Genomic DNA, 18851 nt, shown 5'->3' with positions numbered 1-18851 from the left:
CAGAGTTCATCATTTAGTGACAGAGAAACAGTGTGAGAGTTGCTGTTGTCTGTCCATCTGTCCATACCTGAGAGTGTCCAGTCTCCAGTTTGGATCCTTAAGTCCAGCTGACAGCAGCTTCACTCCTGAGTCTCCTGGATGATTGTAGCTCAGGTCCAGCACTCTCAGATGGGAGGGGTTGGAGCACAGAGCTGAGGCCAGAGAAGTACAGCCTTCCTCTGAGACCAGACAGCCTGACAGACTGAAAACACACACACACACACACACACACACACACACACACACACACACACACGTCAGAACTCTTAAAATTAGTTTCAAGTTAGTCATGTACATCCATTCACTGTTTAAAATGACTGTCACCAACACTAATGGAGCGTAGTGTTGGTTCAGGCAGATCTTTTTCACAGCTGTGTTTGGCAGGAACACTTTGATTAAGAAGAAGTCCTAAAACTGACCGAAATGTCCCTTGTGAAAGAGGGAGGGTTGGAAGACTCAGAGGAAAACTAACCAAGTACTTTTACTTGAGTACAGTATTCTAGTACTCTTCCACCTCTGTCTGACTGACACATGCAGGCCAAATCCACAGCCTGTTGACCAAACGCTAAAATGTATTGCCAAAATAACAAAATTGTGTCATTGTACAGCATATATACATATGAACCATATATCCAAATCCAGTTCATGTGCCGTGTTGCAACTAATAGGTTCTTGAATTCTTCTTCAGCTCAGAGGGTCATGGTTTTCAAATAAATGAGCACTAACCTGAGAGTTTCCAGTCTGCAGTGTGGACTCGTCAGTCCAGCCGACAGCTGCTTCACTCCTGAATCCTGCAGCTCGTTGTTGCTCAGGTCCAGCTCTCTCAGACTAGAGGACTGGGAGCTGAGAACTGAGGACATAGCTTCACAGCTTCTCTCTGACAGGCTACAGCCACTCAGTCTGAAGAGGAATCATTAATACAAATACAAATAAAAGTTATTTTTCTGAATGAGGATGAACTCCATTTAATCTGGATAGTTGTGTGTGCACGTACAGAGCTTTGTTGAAGGTTTTGACCACTGGCAGCAGCCTCAGAAGAGTATCCTCCGAAGCAGAGTATTTCTTCAGGTCAAACACCTGCAGGTTGTTGTTACTCAGGTCCAGCCCTCTAAGACTAGAGGACTGGGAGATGAGGAATGAGGACAGAGCTTCACAGCTTCTCTCTGACAGGTTACAGCCAGTAAAGTTACTGTTGCACTAGTCTGGACATCTTGCCGTGCCAACCTTGCAATAAAGGTTTCCTAAATGCCATGTATATACATGTGATGTCAGCTTACTAATTGATTGCGGGTTTTGTGTAGATTTGGACTTTTATACGTTTATTCCACTTTGTTTAAACGCCGAAGTGGAGAGGCCTCGTTCACCTGTTTGGAGCTGGCTGGTGAATGTGACACTCGTATAGGCCTTGCTGGATACACCGTGTAATTTACCTTTTTGTGGATCTCCTGATCGCTGTGGATTACTTTTTTTTCGTGTCACTGGATTACGGCAAAATACGGATCTTTTTTCTCAACGTGTCTTAACATTTTATGGTGTGACTGCGCTTCGTTTCTGCGTTTGGAGAGGCATCTCAACAGAATGTATGTCCAACACTGATTGTTCACTGTTACATTTTAGTTGAATTTAAGCGTCTGTCTATTGCGTTCCAAAACAGCCGTGCCGCGATTGGATTTCATAAGGGCGAATTGTTAAATTGTTACAATGTAACTTAAAAACTTTAAAAATAAACATATGTGTTTTGGAATATAATGTTCAGCTTCGGCAGCTTTACCTATGTGCTAAAATATACAATGACGATAGTGACAAGTCCATAGCAACCAGTGTTGAATTGGTTATATCCCAGCGTCCTTTGCTGAATGGTCTCAATGTTTTATTGTTTTATTTCATGTGAATACTAGTTTACTAGAGGAGTAACTTAATATTTGAAGTAATGCAGTAATGCAGGAAGTGTGCATTTAGTTTCCATGCTTATTGTGTTTCCACAACAATGTTAGTAAGTAAATCTACTGAAATGGCCACCACACCATAACAGAGGAGTGTGATGTGTAAGATGAGAATGCAGAGGTTAACTCCTGTACATCATGGCTGTAAAAATCAAATGGTATCTGTACTTCTTTGCTAAGTGCAAACTTGCACGCAAGGGGAGGGTCATTCCTTTTTTTCAAATTGTTTTGGAGGGTCATAGGAAAATTATTACTGATGAGGGGAGGGTCACGTCTTTTTAGGTTAGAGGCCACAAAACTCCTCCGGTGGCCCCTTAATTAAATAACGAACAGTCCCTTACTGAACTTTCAGCCATGAACTTCATCAGTGTGTAGCTCTCTTCTGTCCTCAGCAGGTCTGTGTAGAAAAGGAGCTTCAACTTCCAACAGACAAAGTGAAGTGACGCCGTTTCTTATCATTAACCAGAGTGTGTGTGTGTGTGTGTGTGTGTGTGTGTGTGTGTGTGCGTGCGTGCGTGTCCTCACTTCACTATGAAAGTATGCATTCTGACTGGTTGGACAACTAGCGGAGCCAGAAAAAAACTAATGTTGGTGCATCAGAAAAACTGGGTGTGTCACATTTGATGACTTGTCCACCTGCAGGAGGAATCAACGAGCCACATCCTCACTGGCCATCCAAGAGGAGACACCAACATTTATTTAGATCCTGTTTGAATTGAGCCATTAATTACACATATGATGTTTGTCAGTTTGAGATAGAAAGATAACTTAGCAAGTCAAGAAACCCTCAGTTTGTCGTAAAACTGTTAAAGTATCAGACTGTGAAAATACGTCATTAGAAAGACTCCACACATCAAAGTGTCATGGCTGACGTCTCTCTGAAGCTACGACGCCTGTGTGTTTGGTAGCAGGATATAACATTACTTACACGAGCAAAGGATTTCTTTCTCTTCTCTTCAGAACCATCACGGTAAGCTAAACTGGGTTTTGGACTCCCCTGGAACTGTTGTCCCGTTCCTTGTTGGGATGACAGCTTGCTTGTCTCGTACCTGCGCTCTGTGCCTGCTGGGGGAGGGGGGCATCATCACCCTCGTCAACGAGGGAGGAGGTGGAACCTCCCATGATGCCGCTGGCTCAGGAGGAAGCGCCCTGAAGGAGGAGGAGGCAGACAGTCAGCATCTACTGGAGGAATCAACTATTCTAAAAAGTAGTGATGGGAATAACGGCATTATAAATAACGGCATTATAAATAACGGCATTATAAATAACGGCATTACTAACGGCGTTACTTTTTTTCAGTAACGAGTAATCTAATTGATTACTCTTCCCATCTTAATAACGCTGTTACCATTACTGCTAAAAAATGCGGCGCGTTACTATATTTGAAGCTGTTTTTTTCATCAGACCAACTAGATCTCTGAGTCTGAGCCGAGAGGCAAAGGCTTTTTTTTACTGTTCTTCCTTGGTTAGTGGGCAGCGCACGACACAAGCGCATAAATGAGTAAAATGTCATGGTGAGCCAATCAGAGGTAGAGTTGGGCGGGTGTTCGAAAGCACGCATAGTCGGACACACAAGACATGTTGCAAGAACAACACAAGCGAGTCAGTCAACGAGAGAGAGACAGGTATGGCGTTATGAAATCAAGGAGGAGTTAACTTTTCCTGCTACAGATTTTCCACTGTGGTCAGAAAGAACAGAGGAGACACTTTGTTTCTCTTACTATATGACTATAGAGTCGGTACTCGCTCGAAAGCTAATCGCCGTCACTCTCTCATCTCCCTCGCTCTATCACTATGGCGTTATATATGTGTCACATTCCTGAGCGAGTAATTGTATGTTTTGAGCACAGAGAACTATATTTTGCAAGCGCATTACATTGCATTTTGAACAGAAATGTACACTCGCAAAAAACAATTCAGTTTGAGTAAACAAAAACCTATTTCGTGCACAATAAATGTATTTGCATGTCTTTCTCTGCTCGCAGGTAGACGCTGCTGCGCTCCGGTCATGTCTCCCTCGCTCTCAACCTCTTCTCTCTATGCGCTCAACTCTAGACACGCTCGCTCAGATTTTTACAGCGTTACAAGTGTGCCACAAAACTATGGAACGCCAAAAAGCTCACATTACGTCACTTTCCTACCTGTTTTGAACGGTCAGGACGCCGTTTTTTACGTCGTCTAATGACAAAACGCCGTAAAAAGCGCCGTGGAATGCTCATCTAACGCCGCTTTTTACGTGGCTCAATACGCGTATCATGCAAAACGCCGTAAAAAGCACCGTGGAATGCTCATCTAACGCCGCTTTTTACGTGGCTCAGTACGCGTAACATAACGCGTCAAAAGACACATAGTATATATGATAATGAGCTCCACCCTGTCTTTTCCAAAGCCAATACATTTGGACTGTTATCACCCAATCAGTAAAGAACAACAACAGACCACATTAATCCAACCCAGCACAAATATGAACAAAGCTCGGTGGATTTGGGAGAGGTTTTTTTTTTTGTACAGTCTATTTTTCAATTAGTTTGGCAATCGGTAAACTAAAATTGTAGGCAAATAAACTGTATTGTGTTTTCATTTAATAGGTTATCATTTGTGGAAGGTTTGCTGCAGATATAATTAACTAAAGGCCACTGATATTGTCCTAACTCGCTCTTGGTAAAATAAGTGCACCAACGTCCAATAATTAAAACCACGGATTTTCATCTCGGAAAATGAATGAGCTAGTTTTGATTGATATCGCTGCATTGTAGCTACATATTAAGTAAATAACGTCTGTGTTTCCCCCTACTTTTATTAACATAATAGAACCGATAGAAACATCCAGTTTATTTGAAGAGCCACAATCCAAACATAATGCAATATATCCACTAGGGAGCACTCACCCACTAGAAATTCGTTTTTAACAGGCTTTAAAGACTTAAAGTGTATACATCCGTACCAACAATGTATTGATGTAACAAGTTCACCAACATGCTTAGGCCTACTTTCTACATTACAGCTTTCATTCTGCAGGTCTTGGTTTGGATGCAGCAGCACAGACGATTGGACCACTGGAGGCAGAACAGCAAGTGTGTTCCTACATGATGCACCTTGAAACCTGGTCTGGTAGAACTTCTCCACAAAGAGCGTATCTGATTATGTTTTCAGCCACCTTCATGACATTGTGGATGGACTTCCTGGCCTGTGAAAAGCTGGGTTTCCATCCACTTTAAACATTTTAAGCACATATTTTAAAATGTTGTCTGTGCTTATTCCCATCTGCTCTCACTCTCCAAATCAAGGATGGAGTTGTGAATAGATGCAGGTTCAAAACTTGCCACCTAAAATGACTCTGGTGCATCTCATAAAATTATAATATAGTGGAAAAGTTTATTTTTTATTTTTTTCAAAAAGTGAAACTTTCATATATTCTAAATTCATTACACATAAAAGGCCTTTTTTTGTTTTAGTCTTGATGATTACGGCGTACAGCTCATGGAAATGAAAAATCCGTACCTCAAAATATTAGAATATTATAACAAAGAATGTATAATACAGAAATGTGGACGTGAGAAGAATCAATCATCAGGATTTAAAAAAAAGAAACCTGAAATGATAAAGTTTCTGTGATGAATCTAGAATATATGAAAGTTTCACTTTTTGAATAAAGTTACAGAAATAAACTTTTCCACGATACTATAATTTTATGAAATGCACCTGTATCGCTACACAATGGCTTCATTTAAGAGCTCAAGTAAAGTTGTTGGTTTAAAATTAAAAGTTAACAAAAGAACATATCTTAACCCCAGCTGTCCATAAATGGTACAAGGGATGTTTCCACCAACAAACTGTTATTACTTGGACCAATCAGTAGCCTATAAGCTGCTACATTTTAGACTTTTGAAGAGTTGAGACTGGGTGTAGGGTATTGTCAGGCTATAGCATTAAACAATTAAAGGAAGTGAAACAGATATTCTTTGAAATTCATTTAGGTGGTTTTCTGTTCATTAACTCCCACAACTAAAGCAGGTTGTTAGAGAAAGTTTAAAGATATGTAGGCTGGTGAAATCACCTTTCTAAAAAAAAAAAAAAGAATACATATATATTAAATAAGGCTTTTTGGAAAATGTATGTGAAATTTAAATCCGGTGTTGCACCGAAATCTGTGACCCGTCGTGATCTGTGTCCCTCCTGTTAAAAGCGTAGCGCCCCCTTCCGTGGTTAAGGTTAGGGACAGGGGTTTGGTTCAGGTTGAGGTAGGGGGACACCGATCTCGATGGGTCACAGATTTCTGTGTAACACCGGAACCTGAACCGCAAAATAAGGGGGCGGTCACTTTTGAGCTCTATTTAAGGATAACGCTACAGTCAGTTTTTAATCAAAAGAAGAGAGAAGAACGACGACTACTACTACTAGCTACTAGGGTTACTGTTACTACCATAGACAGTATATAAGGGTTACTACTACTACTGTCCTGCTTTTTTTTTTTTTTTTTTTTTTTAAAAAGATGGCTAGGATAAACTTTATTTCCCAGTGCAAGTGGACATTAAATGACTGCACTCGTCTTCTGCAGACAGATGATGCTGGGCCTGCTGTGTTGGAATCCACATTAACAAGGTGAGAGTTTGAGTTGTAAAAACCTTTCTGTAATAGTGAAATTGCTAGAGAAATGTAGTTTCGTTTACAATATTGCTAGTGAATGTCAAGTTGAACTAGTGACTGGGTTAGTTTTTGCTAACGTTAGCCATGTCAAAGCACCTGGATATAATTAGTAAGAGGATGACCATGACTTCTGTAGGTTAGGCTTAACTTCAATGTAACGTAACGTCAACCTGGCTCGTAGATTTTGTGTATCCATCTTATTCCCTGTGAATTAACTGGGAAAGTAACGTTAACAGTTAGAGAATTCATTTCAAACGAAGATCTAAAAGATTAATAAAGTTAGCTTAGTTAGTTTTAGCAGTGTGAACAAAACATTTTGGGCTAAAGTTATTAGCTAGCTGTTGTGGCGAACAGTTATTGTAAAACTAACGTTTAGCCAGCTAACGTTCTATTCCTAATGCATTGCAGATACATTTGTCAGAAGGTTAATTCATGAGTGCCTGCTTATATAGGCTAACACGTTGAATCTATCTATGCACTCTAAGCCGCAGGTGAATCAACTGGATCTCAAGGAAAACTATAAAACAACTTGCTGTTGTCTTTCAGAGTTTTTATTTTTGCACATTGTTCCATCGTTCTTGTCGTTAAAGGAGTTAATGATCAGGATTAAAAATCGAACGACGAACTCTCACGTGAAGACTGTTAGTTGTAGTGACTATAAAGTCATCAGGTATTTCAATTGTCAGATCATCTGTCCCATACATGTAATTGTTGACACCCCTTTTTCCTGTCTAGGATACTTGGAGTGCATGTGTAATGAGAGATGCTTGTGAATCTTAATGGGAAACGAAATATTCTCTCCCTTGGTGTACAGCATTGTATACATCTTGTTCCTGATTGAATCCCGTTTTTAAATTGTCCATGTTTCTGCAGTCCTAAGAATTCCTATCCCAATGCAATTCTCCTTTCCAGTTATGTTAAAAGTCAAACTTAGACTGGCACTCCACTGAATTGTTTCCTGCCAATAATCTTGATGTCAACTGTTAAATCTTTACATTTCCTGGGTTCTAGGTTGGAGACCATGCAGAGGAGCCTTGAATGGGCAAGGGGGAGGCTGATAAATGTTCAAGCAACAGATTGCTTACTTGGAGACCTAGCTGAATATATCCATGAAGTAACGACCTGTAGAGGGCACGAACAACAAGGTAAGTTAAAATTACACTGCATCACAGATTGTGATGGTACATTTGTAGCTAGATTGCTTCATGTCTTCCCTCTCTTGCTTCAGTATTCTCAAATGAAAATGTTAATGGCATTGGTCTTTGTTCATTACAATACAGCTGAATATCAAGATCAGATCCTTCAGACACACACACAGCACACAAACTGCAATTCTAACAAATTCACTTGAATGACATTGTGCATTATTCTGTTGCAGCCAGTTTATCTTACCAGGCTCCACTGGCTTGGACTGGTGCTAGAGGTCCACCTCACTTTTCCATCTCTCCAGAGCAACTGTCGTTCCTAAAGTCATGTGGATTTACAGTGTCACAGACTGCAGATATTCTGCATGTTTCTCCAGCTACAGTCAAACGACGTTTCAGGTAGGTTGCATTAGGACCTAATATTGCCGCGATATCTTGCTGACTTGACAAGCAGTTGATGGATTACAAATGTGTGGTTTATGTACAACATTAAAAAGGGATTTTTTTTTTTTTTTTAAATGCACAACCTAAGCTATACAGTGATTCTGCAATTTACTTCTCAGGAGGTTCAATTTGACCCGCTCTGCGTCATACTCTGACATGTCAGACTCTGCCCTGGATGAAATGGTTAAAGATCTTGTAGTTGGGAATGACCTACTTGGACCAGAGGCTGTCAGGGCACAACTACGGTCACAGGGAATTTGTGTACAGAGACGCAGAGTGCGAGAGTGTATGTGGCGGGTTGATCCAAGGGCAGCCGCCCTCAGAACAATGTCACAGAGATTGCACCGAAGAGCATACCGCGTGGCTGGACCAAATTCCTTGTGGCACCTTGATGGGAACCACAAACTGATAAGGTAGATGTATGCAAAGTTTAAGTTATATTGCTTATTTATCTCTCTCTCGTTCGTTCGTTGCTTTATTGGCATGACAAAAATACATCTTTGTTGCCAAAGCATAAGAACAAACGTACATATAAACAACAACAAGGAGTAAATATAATAATAATAATAATAATAATAATAATAATAATAATAATAATAATACAAGTAAACAGGATAATTATGATATAAATGCAGATACTAAACAAAGTGTGTGTGTGTGTAAATGTATTAGTCTATTATCTTCCCCTAATAAAAAAGCTTATTTCTCCTCTCGATCTATATTATCTACGTGTGAATGTTTTTTTATATTCTCATATTTATTTATTTAAGGTGGAGGATTGTTGTTCATGGGGGAATCGATGGCTACAGTCGGCTCATCGTCTTCCTCCGTGCTTCGAACAACAACCGCAGCGGCACAGTGATGGACCTTTTCATGCATGCAGTGACCAGGTATGGCGTGCCCTCTCGTGTAAGGACAGATTATGGTGGGGAGAATGAATCGGTGTGTCTAATGATGAACGTTCTCAGAGGCTCTGAGCGAGGAAGTGCTCTCCGAGGAAGGAGCACTCATAATCAACGAATTGAGAGGCTCTGGGGTGATGTGTGGCGAGGGTTGACTAATGTCTATTACGACCTCTTCAATTTCCTGGAGAGTGACGGTGTTGTGGACATTGACAATGAGGTGCACCTGTTGGCTCTTCATTATGTCTACTTGCCACGAATCAATAGGGACATCACAGCCTTCGTACAGCAATGGAACAACCATGGGTTACGGACAGAAAGGCATCAGAGCCCCTTGCAGCTTTTTGTAAGAGGTTGCATGGAACAGCAGGGACGACCAAGCACTGCAATGCAGGACATCTTTGGTGCCAGAACTGCACCAGAGGGAGGTGTTCATGCTGCAGGAGCAATCGGAGGTGATGCTGATCCAGATGGTGCTGGCACTGCAGAAGCCTCTACTTCAGTAAGGGCACCACTGGTAGACTGGTCTGACAGAGTGACTGTACCTCCTAACCAGTACATGTTGGACAGCACAATCATGGAACAGGTTGCAGCACGATTTGATCCACTTAGTGGCCCCAGAGATCGCCTCGGAATAGACATCATGCATGGTGTTTTGTTTTTCCTAGGGTCCCTAACTCTGCAGTGAAGGTGTGTTTTCTTTCAACATTCTAAATCCATATTTTTTTTTTGAATTTTTTTTTTTTATACACACTGATCACTAAATTTAACATATTTTGATCAGTTAGGATATTCCCTTGTATTTTATATAAAGAAAATGTCTTTTTGTTAAATAGCCCACAAACTTCAGAGAATTTTCAAATATCTTATGAAATATGCTGAACCTTTATGTGACTCAAATTTGGACGATATTAGAATATGCATTTGGAGAAGATTTTCAAAGATTGTTAATTACTGGATCAAAATTACCATGAATTTTACACATTTTTACGTGTTCCTCATTAAAATTGTAGGTCTATCTAATTGACGTAATATAATAAAGACATTTTTTTCTTTTCTTTTTTGCTCATCCAGAACCAAAAAAATTAATGTTTTGTAGGAGCACTAAAGGGTTAAAATAATTTTCACTGTTTTCTACTATAACGTTACCTAATTTAAAATGTGCGCTTTAAATATTTCCCCGTGTTTTCACCCCGCCTTTTTTTTTTTTTTAAACTGTTTCATTGGGAAGAGGATGGCTGAGAGGAGAAGTCGTTTCAGGTCAAGAATAAATGACCTAAGGGACAGAATGAACGCACAGTTTAATCGGTTATTGAATGAGGATGGTCCGGAGGAGGAAACTGATGTTTTATCAAGGCAAGAGGCACAACCTTTTAATATTTGCATTTATATTTTATTTATATTACGTTATGCCACTATAGTTTTGTATGGCTTAGCATCAGTCTATGATTAAGTTGGCTCCTTTTTTTTTTTTTGGCAGATCTCTAAAAACGTTCTGTTATCCCTCTGCTAACACAGCGAAAACAATGACTACAAAGCAGGTCGCATAGCTAATGCATCATTTGTACAAGGTGAGCAGAAGCTAACCAAAGCTAGCTTTACCAATTGGTAAGAACTAACGTTAGTGTAACGTTAACTAATAACGGCTAATTTATATTGGTAGCGGCCTTTTAATTTTTCAGGGATTATCCCTTATTTTACCGTTCTATCCCGCTGATATGCCTTTTTAAATATTTCAACATAAATTTCCGTATTTTCAACATTTGTATGTTTGCTACGCTACCCTCCGGTAAGCTAATGTAGAACATTAGCTTCAACAGTGACAAGAAGTCAGCGGCACAGTCAATAAAACGAACAACGGCAGCGCAAGGAGGGAGGGAAGGATGGCTGGCGCTGCGTTCTACAGAGTATTTAACTTGCATATACCCCTAAAAATAGACGCGTGCGAACGCTTATTTCCCTTATTTTCAAATCTCATCTTGACAGGTATAGTCAACAGCTGGTTGAAAAATATTGCTGTCCTACATTTTGACTCTCCACTAAACTTTTCGTTCACGCCTTTTTTTTGTTTAACACTTAACCACTTATTGCAGGCCAACTTGGACCACCAAGGGGGTCCTTGCCAGTCTCTTCCTTAGGTTTTTGCCTGCTCTAGAGCTGACTCACAGTATGAATCAAAGTAAACCGCTTAATTAAGGACAGGCAAATTGCTTGAAACAGTTTTAAGAAACTAGTTTGGTTATGCATGAATGTTTCAACATTTGATGTTACATTTTAAAATTGGATAAAAATGTTTTCAATGCTAATTACTATTTAAAAGAAACTAAATGAAGTAATGCAATGAATTCCTGATGCAGATTACAGATGTTTCGAAATTCTGAGAGCAGTGGACCCCTACGTCGTCGACCAAGGTGCAGAGCAAGGCGACAAATTACTTTTTAAAGTATCACTTCTGAAGAATTCCATTCAGAGGATCACTTCACGTATGGGTAAGTCTATCCTGTTACATGACATTTTGGTCTCAATTGTTTCTGCTTACCCTTTATGCATGTGTTCTTCACTTTATCTACCCACTGTATGTGTTTAGTTTAATAAGTGATTCCCACATCACTGAACTCATTTGATATTCCACTTTATTGTCATTGCACATGTCCCTAGGTACAAAGCAATAACATGCAGCTATTACTGAAATCATATTTAGCAGCTTGCAATGAATGGGCTATTGACAAAGGTAATGCTTTTGTTTGATGCTTTGTCAGATGCCACTGAACCTCGCCGGGTTGTTGTACCCCTGGATTTAGAGCAAGATGAATTCCTTCAAGTCCTGAGGGACACTTTTCCTGATTTGCATGCTCAGCAAGGTTTTCAGTTATGTAGAGTCAGTGGCCAAAGAATGGTCATTCCTCTGAACTTGAACACTATGTGCCCCAGTGAAATACATCGGAATAATGCCTTGCGCCGGTCAAACCTGTACATTCGTCCACAGGTAGGCAAATATGTGTGTGAAGATTTTCAGTACCATACTTACGGGTTGGCTGCATTTACATATTTAAGCAGAAAATAATTTCGGATCAGGTGGATCTTACGATGTTACATTTATGTAATTTATGTATCCTTTTAAGAGCAGATTCTTTACATAGTCATCTAAAGCAAGTAAATCTTCTGCCTTAAGTCAAATCAAACAAAATATTTTATGCTATATAGTTGGGCCATTTAAAAAAAAAAAAAAAAAAAACAAACATATCGGGTAATAGTGTAACATGAATTTAGATTAGTTGTATATGCTGTGACACGAGTGGATAGTACATTAATGTATGCAGTAAGTGTGTATGCATAATGTATGCAGTAAGTGTGTCAACCAAACGAGGTTTCGTCGGGCACTTTCACGCAGGCTGCAGGATCGCCATTCCAGGCTCCAACTGCCACTTCCACGCAGGCTGCAGGACCACCCGTCCCAGGACCGCCATTCCAGGCTCCAGCTGCCACTTCCACGCAGGCTGCAGGACCGCCATTCCAGGCTCCAGCTGCCACTTCCACGCAGGCTGCAGGACCACCCGTCCCAGGACCGCCAGTCCAGGCTCCAGCTGCCACTTCCACACAGGCTGCAGGACCGCCAGTCCAGGCTCCAGCCGCCACTTTCATGCAGGCTGACCCCAATATTTGAACTGCCTTTCCTAATCATCATATTGTGTCATCTGTGTGACATAGGGAAGACTTCTACATGGACTCCTCTGACTCAGAAGTTGAAATCCTCTCTGTTCTCCAGTCAGGTGCAACAACCCCAATGTATGCAAATATAGGATTTTATATAAATTTGTATACCCTAAATGGCCTGATTATGCATGTGTAGTCATTGTTTTGTTTTCTGTGTTCTCAGGATGTCAAATGTCTGGCTGACATTTTGAAAAACTTTCAAAATGACCATCTTGACCTCAGTTGCAGTATCACAGTCATTGCCAGGTGCAAAAACATTCTTCAGAGTGCATGTGTTGCTCTAAGCAGGAGCTATTTTGCCTGGCATAAACTGCCACATATCGAGTTTGTTGGGGAGATGGCAGAGGACTATGGAGGTCCAAGGAGAGAGTATTTCGTGTGTGTGGTTTTACAGACTCCTCATGATTGAATTGCAGGAAAAGATGGGCATTTTCCAAGGAAGACCAGGGCGGCTGCTTTTCAGCTATGACCAACGGGCGTTGGCACAAAACAAGTTTTACACTGCGGGAAAGCTGGTGGCCTGGTCCATTATGCACAATGGACCAGGTGTCCGATGCCTGAACCCAGACTTATTTCTACTCATGTGTGGCCAGAAGCCTGAGATGACCTCCTTTTGATCTGGATATTTTCCAGGAAGAGGAGTTTCAGATGAAGCTTGAAAATGTATGTTTTAAAAGGGTAACACATTACTTATTTTTCTAACTTGCGTTACTATCTTGAAACATTGTCTAAACAGGTTTCGTCCACAGTAACCTTAAAATCTATATTGACTACAAATATAACTCATTTATTGGTCTACTCAGGTTGTGAGATGCGGCACCAGTGAGGAGCTAGAGGAGCTCAAATGCACATTGGGGGACTGGATAGCTGACTGTGGTGTGCCAAACATTTATACAGCCTCTGTCAGGGACCTGCCTACAATTCACGGGCAAATAGTTACTCATTACTTATACCACAGGTAAAAAACAAAAAGGGATGGGGTTCTAAGCACACTTGCATAGCTGGATTTTGAACGCAGTGCTTCGAACCAAACACTTTCATGTAATCTCATTATTTTTTTATCGTGTAAATTGTAGGAGTTACTGAATATTAACCAGTGAATGTTGTAGTTATGTTGACAGTTTTTGTCCTACTGTTTGAGACTATTTACTACTGAATGTGTTATTGATGTGAAAATAATGACATTAATCAATGTGTTAAGGGTGGCCAGTATGGTCCAACAGTTCATTGCCGGGATGAATTCATGTGGCCAGATGTGGGAGATGGTGGCGATGAACTGGAGAGAGTTCCTGCCACTGTTCACAAACACAACACAGAAACTCTCCAGGAATGACATCAGGAACCTCTTCACAATATCCTGGAGTCCACAGGGCAGCAACCACAGAGAACAGGAGGAGGAGACTGTCTTCCAGTAGGAGTGCTGGCTGATGTCCATTCAAGGTGTCTGATACTAGCTGTTTGTAATAAGTACCATTGAATATTTTTGATGCTATGACTATTGTTTTTCTGCTACCATTGGAAAAATTATGATCTTGATAGATGAATGCCTCTCAAAAATTACTATGTATGGATCCCTCTCTCTCTCACACACACACACACACACACACACACCTTGGACACCCCTGAATACTAAAAGTACATTCTCCAAGTTCTTGCATACAATTATAATTAGTTCCTTTAACAACCATGTGATTGTACTGTGTGTCTCAGCAGAAGAGGAGATGGATATTTCCTTCGAGGAGTTGCTGGTGTTTGTGACAGGGGCTGATTCTGTCCCCCCTCTTGGGTTCCCGCAGAAATGCCAGCTTGACTTCTATAATCAGGAGGATGGGAGCTGCCGCATTCCTTATTCATCAACATGTAGCCTTTGCCTCTTCCTTCCGAGAGGGGTTACAGAAGAAGAGGAGTTCAGAAGACTTATGTTCCTTGCCCTGAAAGGGTCTCTTGGTTTTGGGAAGGTGTGAGGTAGAACAAAGTGTTCATTTCATGAGAAGTAGGCATTGGATTGTTTACACCAATAAAATATCTTGAATGTATGCATTTGAAATTATTATTTTTTTAACTAACATGATAAACAAATGGAATTGGAGTGTGTCATGATCTTGGGTGATTTATATTCTATTTATCTACATTTTGTAGCTAAAATAAACACTGTATGCCTACTTAAGTGTGTTAGTGCCACGTAGAGATTTGATTAGGCTAATGAAAGGAGGAACAACAACTCAGATGTAGTTTATTACTTTAATATCCTTTATGATTAAATCAGAAAGCATCCCCATTTGCATTAAACTTCCTCATAAAATCACCTAATCTTGGTTTAAATTAGACCGAAGCACAATAGCTAAATCTAAAAAGACAGGGTCTGGACTGTTTTCTTAGGAGTGTGGAAAGTAGATGAAAACCTAGCTGTGGTAGGGCTGCGCCTTTCCACAGGCCAGGAAGTCCATCCACAATGTCATGAAGGTGGCTGAAAACCTAATCAGATATGCTCTTTGTAGAGAAGTTCTACCAGACCAGGTTTCAAGGTGCATCATGTAGGAACACACTTGCTGTTCTGCCTGCAGTGGTCCAATCGTCTGTGCTGCTGCATCCAAACCAAGACCTGCAGAATGAAAGCTGATACACAAGTTGTGCATTTGCTGTAGAGTCAGTTGCACACACCAATATAGGCTACTCCCAGTTGAAAGCCTATAATTTCACTATTTACTTTATTATCATTAGGCCACTTACTTGTACTCTTTGCTACATCTCCTTGTACCTAATAATGTAGGAAGTAGGCCTAAGCATGTTGGTGAACTTGTTACATCAGTACATTGTTGGTACGGATGTATACACTTTAAGTCTTTAAAGCCTGTTAAAAACGTATTTCTAGTGGGTGAGTGCCCCCTAGTGGATATATTGCATTATGTTTGGATTGTGGCTCTTCAAATAAACTGGATGGTTCTATCGGTTCTATTATGTTAATAAAAGTAGGGGGAAACACAGACGTTATTTACTTAATATGTAGCTACAATGCAGCGATATCAATCAAAACTAGCTCATTCATTTTCCGAGATGAAAATCCGTGGTTTTAATTATTGGACGTTGGTGCACTTATTTTACCAAGAGCGAGTTAGGACAATATCAGTGGCCTTTAGTTAATTATATCTGCAGCAAACCTTCCACAAATGATAACCTATTAAATGAAAACACAATACAGTTTATTTGCCTACAATTTTAGTTTACCGATTGCCAAACTAATTGAAAAATAGACTGTACAAAAAAAAAAAACCTCTCCCAAATCCACCGAGCTTTGTTCATATTTGTGCTGGGTTTAAAAAGCGGCGTTAGATGAGCATTCCACGGCGCTTTTTACGGCGTTTTGTCATTAGACGACGTAAAAAACGGCGTCCTGACCGTTCAAAACAGGTAGGAAAGTGACGTCATGTGCTTTTTGGCGTTCCATACAAAACCAACCAATCGCAGAATCAAAAGGTCAATTCTGATTGGCTGTTCGTCTCCAATTAGATCGCAAGTAGCAGGAAACAAAAATCTAGGAGGAACAGTCTTTTTCAGTTTACACCTGTTGGTACAGCAAATACTGACTGCAGTGGAGCTGTTCGACTAATGTTACTGGATTAAAACACATTTCGGTCAGTATTTTGTATTATTGACTTATATCACAGAAATGTCTTAATATTTGTGTGTACTATAATGCCGTTGTTTTCTTTGATTTATATCTCCTTGTGTGTTTAACGTTAGTTTGACTCATCCTTCACAAGCAATCTAGCTAGCTCACACACTGCAGCCATAGACTGTATATAAGAGACTGCAGCCGACACGTCATCTGAACAGGCCTCGCAGCACTGTAACCAGCTAAGTTAGCTAGGTCTCGCAATGCGAGACTGAACAGCAGTAGACCTGTCACACTATAGCCACATGTAGTTTTTAATACTTTGGTTACATTACCGTATTTTATTAACCTGAATTATTTTGCTATATTAGCTTGCGAAGGAGCTATCCGTTGCTAACGCTAATTTATCTCAAAAAGCAGAAACGTTAGCTAACTACTGCCAAGATATGACTTCACTAGAGACCAGAGAGGTGTTGTAAGACTCATCAAGTGTTGTCATGTGTTTACGCTGTCTTACAATGAAACCATATCTTGGCAGTAACACTAGTTAGCTACTGCTTTTTGACATAAATTAGCTAGCTAACGTTAGCGTTAGCATCGGATAGCTACTTTGCAAGCCAATAAAATATATAGCCTTGGCAAACAGAATTAAGGTTAATAAAACACGATAACTATGTAACCAGTATTACAAACTTCTTACAAGTGGCTGGATTGTGACATTTTAGGTGTGTTCGGATGAATACGTTGGATGCATAGCTGGACTTTATCCATGCTGGGCTAATGTTAGATTGCTTGTGAAGGATGACGTTAGTCACACACGGAGATATGTAATTCAAACAACGGTATTGTGATTAACACAACTATTAAGGCATGTCTGTAATATACCGGTCGGTCAATAATATAAAATACTGTAGATCAGTGCTTTCCAACCCTTCTGGTCTGAGGTTCCCCCACAACCCTGTCATATAAACTCACATACCCCGCCCTATCAATTCCCAATGTATTCACACTATTTATCATATTAAAGTGAATATTCTTACATTTTCATACAACTGAACTGTAAACATTTAGGTTGGTTTGGTCAGAAATTCTACTAGCTAGCTAGGCCTTTTACTTGAAGTGTGGTTAATGTTTCAAAATTCATCCATTACTTTTACCTAATCATTTCAACTGTTAGTTAAGTCAGTAGGCCACTTTTAGCTGTTTATTTCTACCATTGATTACTTCATTATATGTTTAAACATGTGTTGAGCTGTTTTAGCTGATATATTGTTTTAAATCAATCATAATTCAATTATTTTAATTAGTTAAGCTGCTCCACAATCTTTCCAAGTACCCACTGGCTACAGCAGAGATACCCCTTGCTGGGGCATCACGGCAGGTGTTGCATCAAAGACTGTTTCTTCACTGACTTCTTCAACTTTTTTCTACTATTTATACTTTTGCATACGTTCAGCTATTAAAACCATTCAACTTTTAAAATGTTCAGCTCTTTCAGCTAATGATGGGACTTCTTCAACTTTTTTCTACTATTTATACTTTTGCATACGTTCAGCTATTAAAACCATTCAACTTTTAAAATGTTCAGCTCTTTCAGCTAATCATGGGACTTCTTCAACTTTTTTTCTACTATTTATACTTTTGCATACGTTCAGCTATTAAAACCATTCAACTTTTAAAATGTTCAGCTCTTTCAGCTAATGATGGGACTTCTTCAGCTTTTTTCTACTATTTATACTTTTGCATACGTTCAGCTATTAAAACCATTCAACTTTTAAAATGTTCAGCTCTTTCAGCTAATCATGGGACTTCTTCAACTTTTTTTCTACTATTTATACTTTTTAAAATATTAAGCTTTTTAACACCTTTTATTAAAAACATTGAAGTCAATGAGAGCATGCTTCAAATCCTTCAAATCCGACTAAGGTACATCAATCAATGTGTCCCTGAGGTAAACACTTTACCCATACTCACCTCAAGATGTGTTACCACTGACATATATAGCAATTGAAAGTTACTTCTTTTTCTCTTTTTTCCTCTTCTTTTATCTTTCCTCTCTTTTTCCTCTCTCTCTCTTTCTGCTTGTTTGTTCTATGCAATGGATATGGCTGATAATAAGTCTTCTTAGTCAATTCATTGAAACATCCACTTTTGACAGTATTACGGTTTAGCTTCCAGCTTTTATAAAATGTATTTTAGCTCTTAACTTATGTGCAGATCAACTTCCAACTTACAAGTTTTTCAGCAGTTTAGAACAAACAATTTGTTCCATATTTCTGCATTTTCATCAATGTTTCTCACAGCATTTGTAAGTTTTCCATACCGATTCATAATTTCAGATAAAATATTATATAGCATGTAAATTACTTTATACATTAGTGGTGTTATTCAACTTTTTAATGAA

The 18851-nt window shown here is 39.7% G+C and overlaps 2 long non-coding RNA genes and 1 pseudogene across 2 annotated transcripts; 2 read left to right on the top strand and 1 right to left on the bottom strand.

Annotated features, from left to right (window-relative positions):
- LOC116048211 overlaps positions 1-18851 on the bottom strand; it is a 243840-nt pseudogene that overhangs the window by 21729 nt on the left and 203260 nt on the right.
- On the top strand, positions 6481-14858 carry LOC118493728. Its single transcript, XR_004895693.1, has 3 exons — positions 6481-6584; positions 8008-8173; positions 14548-14858. It is a non-coding gene; the product is annotated as an uncharacterized LOC118493728 (long non-coding RNA).
- On the top strand, positions 12522-13741 carry LOC116048171. The gene is made up of 3 exons (XR_004104572.2): positions 12522-12906; positions 12998-13497; positions 13638-13741. It is a non-coding gene; the product is annotated as an uncharacterized LOC116048171 (long non-coding RNA).

The sequence above is a fragment of the Sander lucioperca genome, chromosome 2 (genome assembly GCF_008315115.2).
Source record: "Sander lucioperca isolate FBNREF2018 chromosome 2, SLUC_FBN_1.2, whole genome shotgun sequence".
In the NCBI taxonomy this organism is placed as follows: Eukaryota; Metazoa; Chordata; class Actinopteri; order Perciformes; family Percidae; genus Sander; species Sander lucioperca.
The sequence above is the reverse complement of the archived record's forward strand: the minus strand, read 5'-3'. Positions and strand labels throughout refer to the sequence as shown.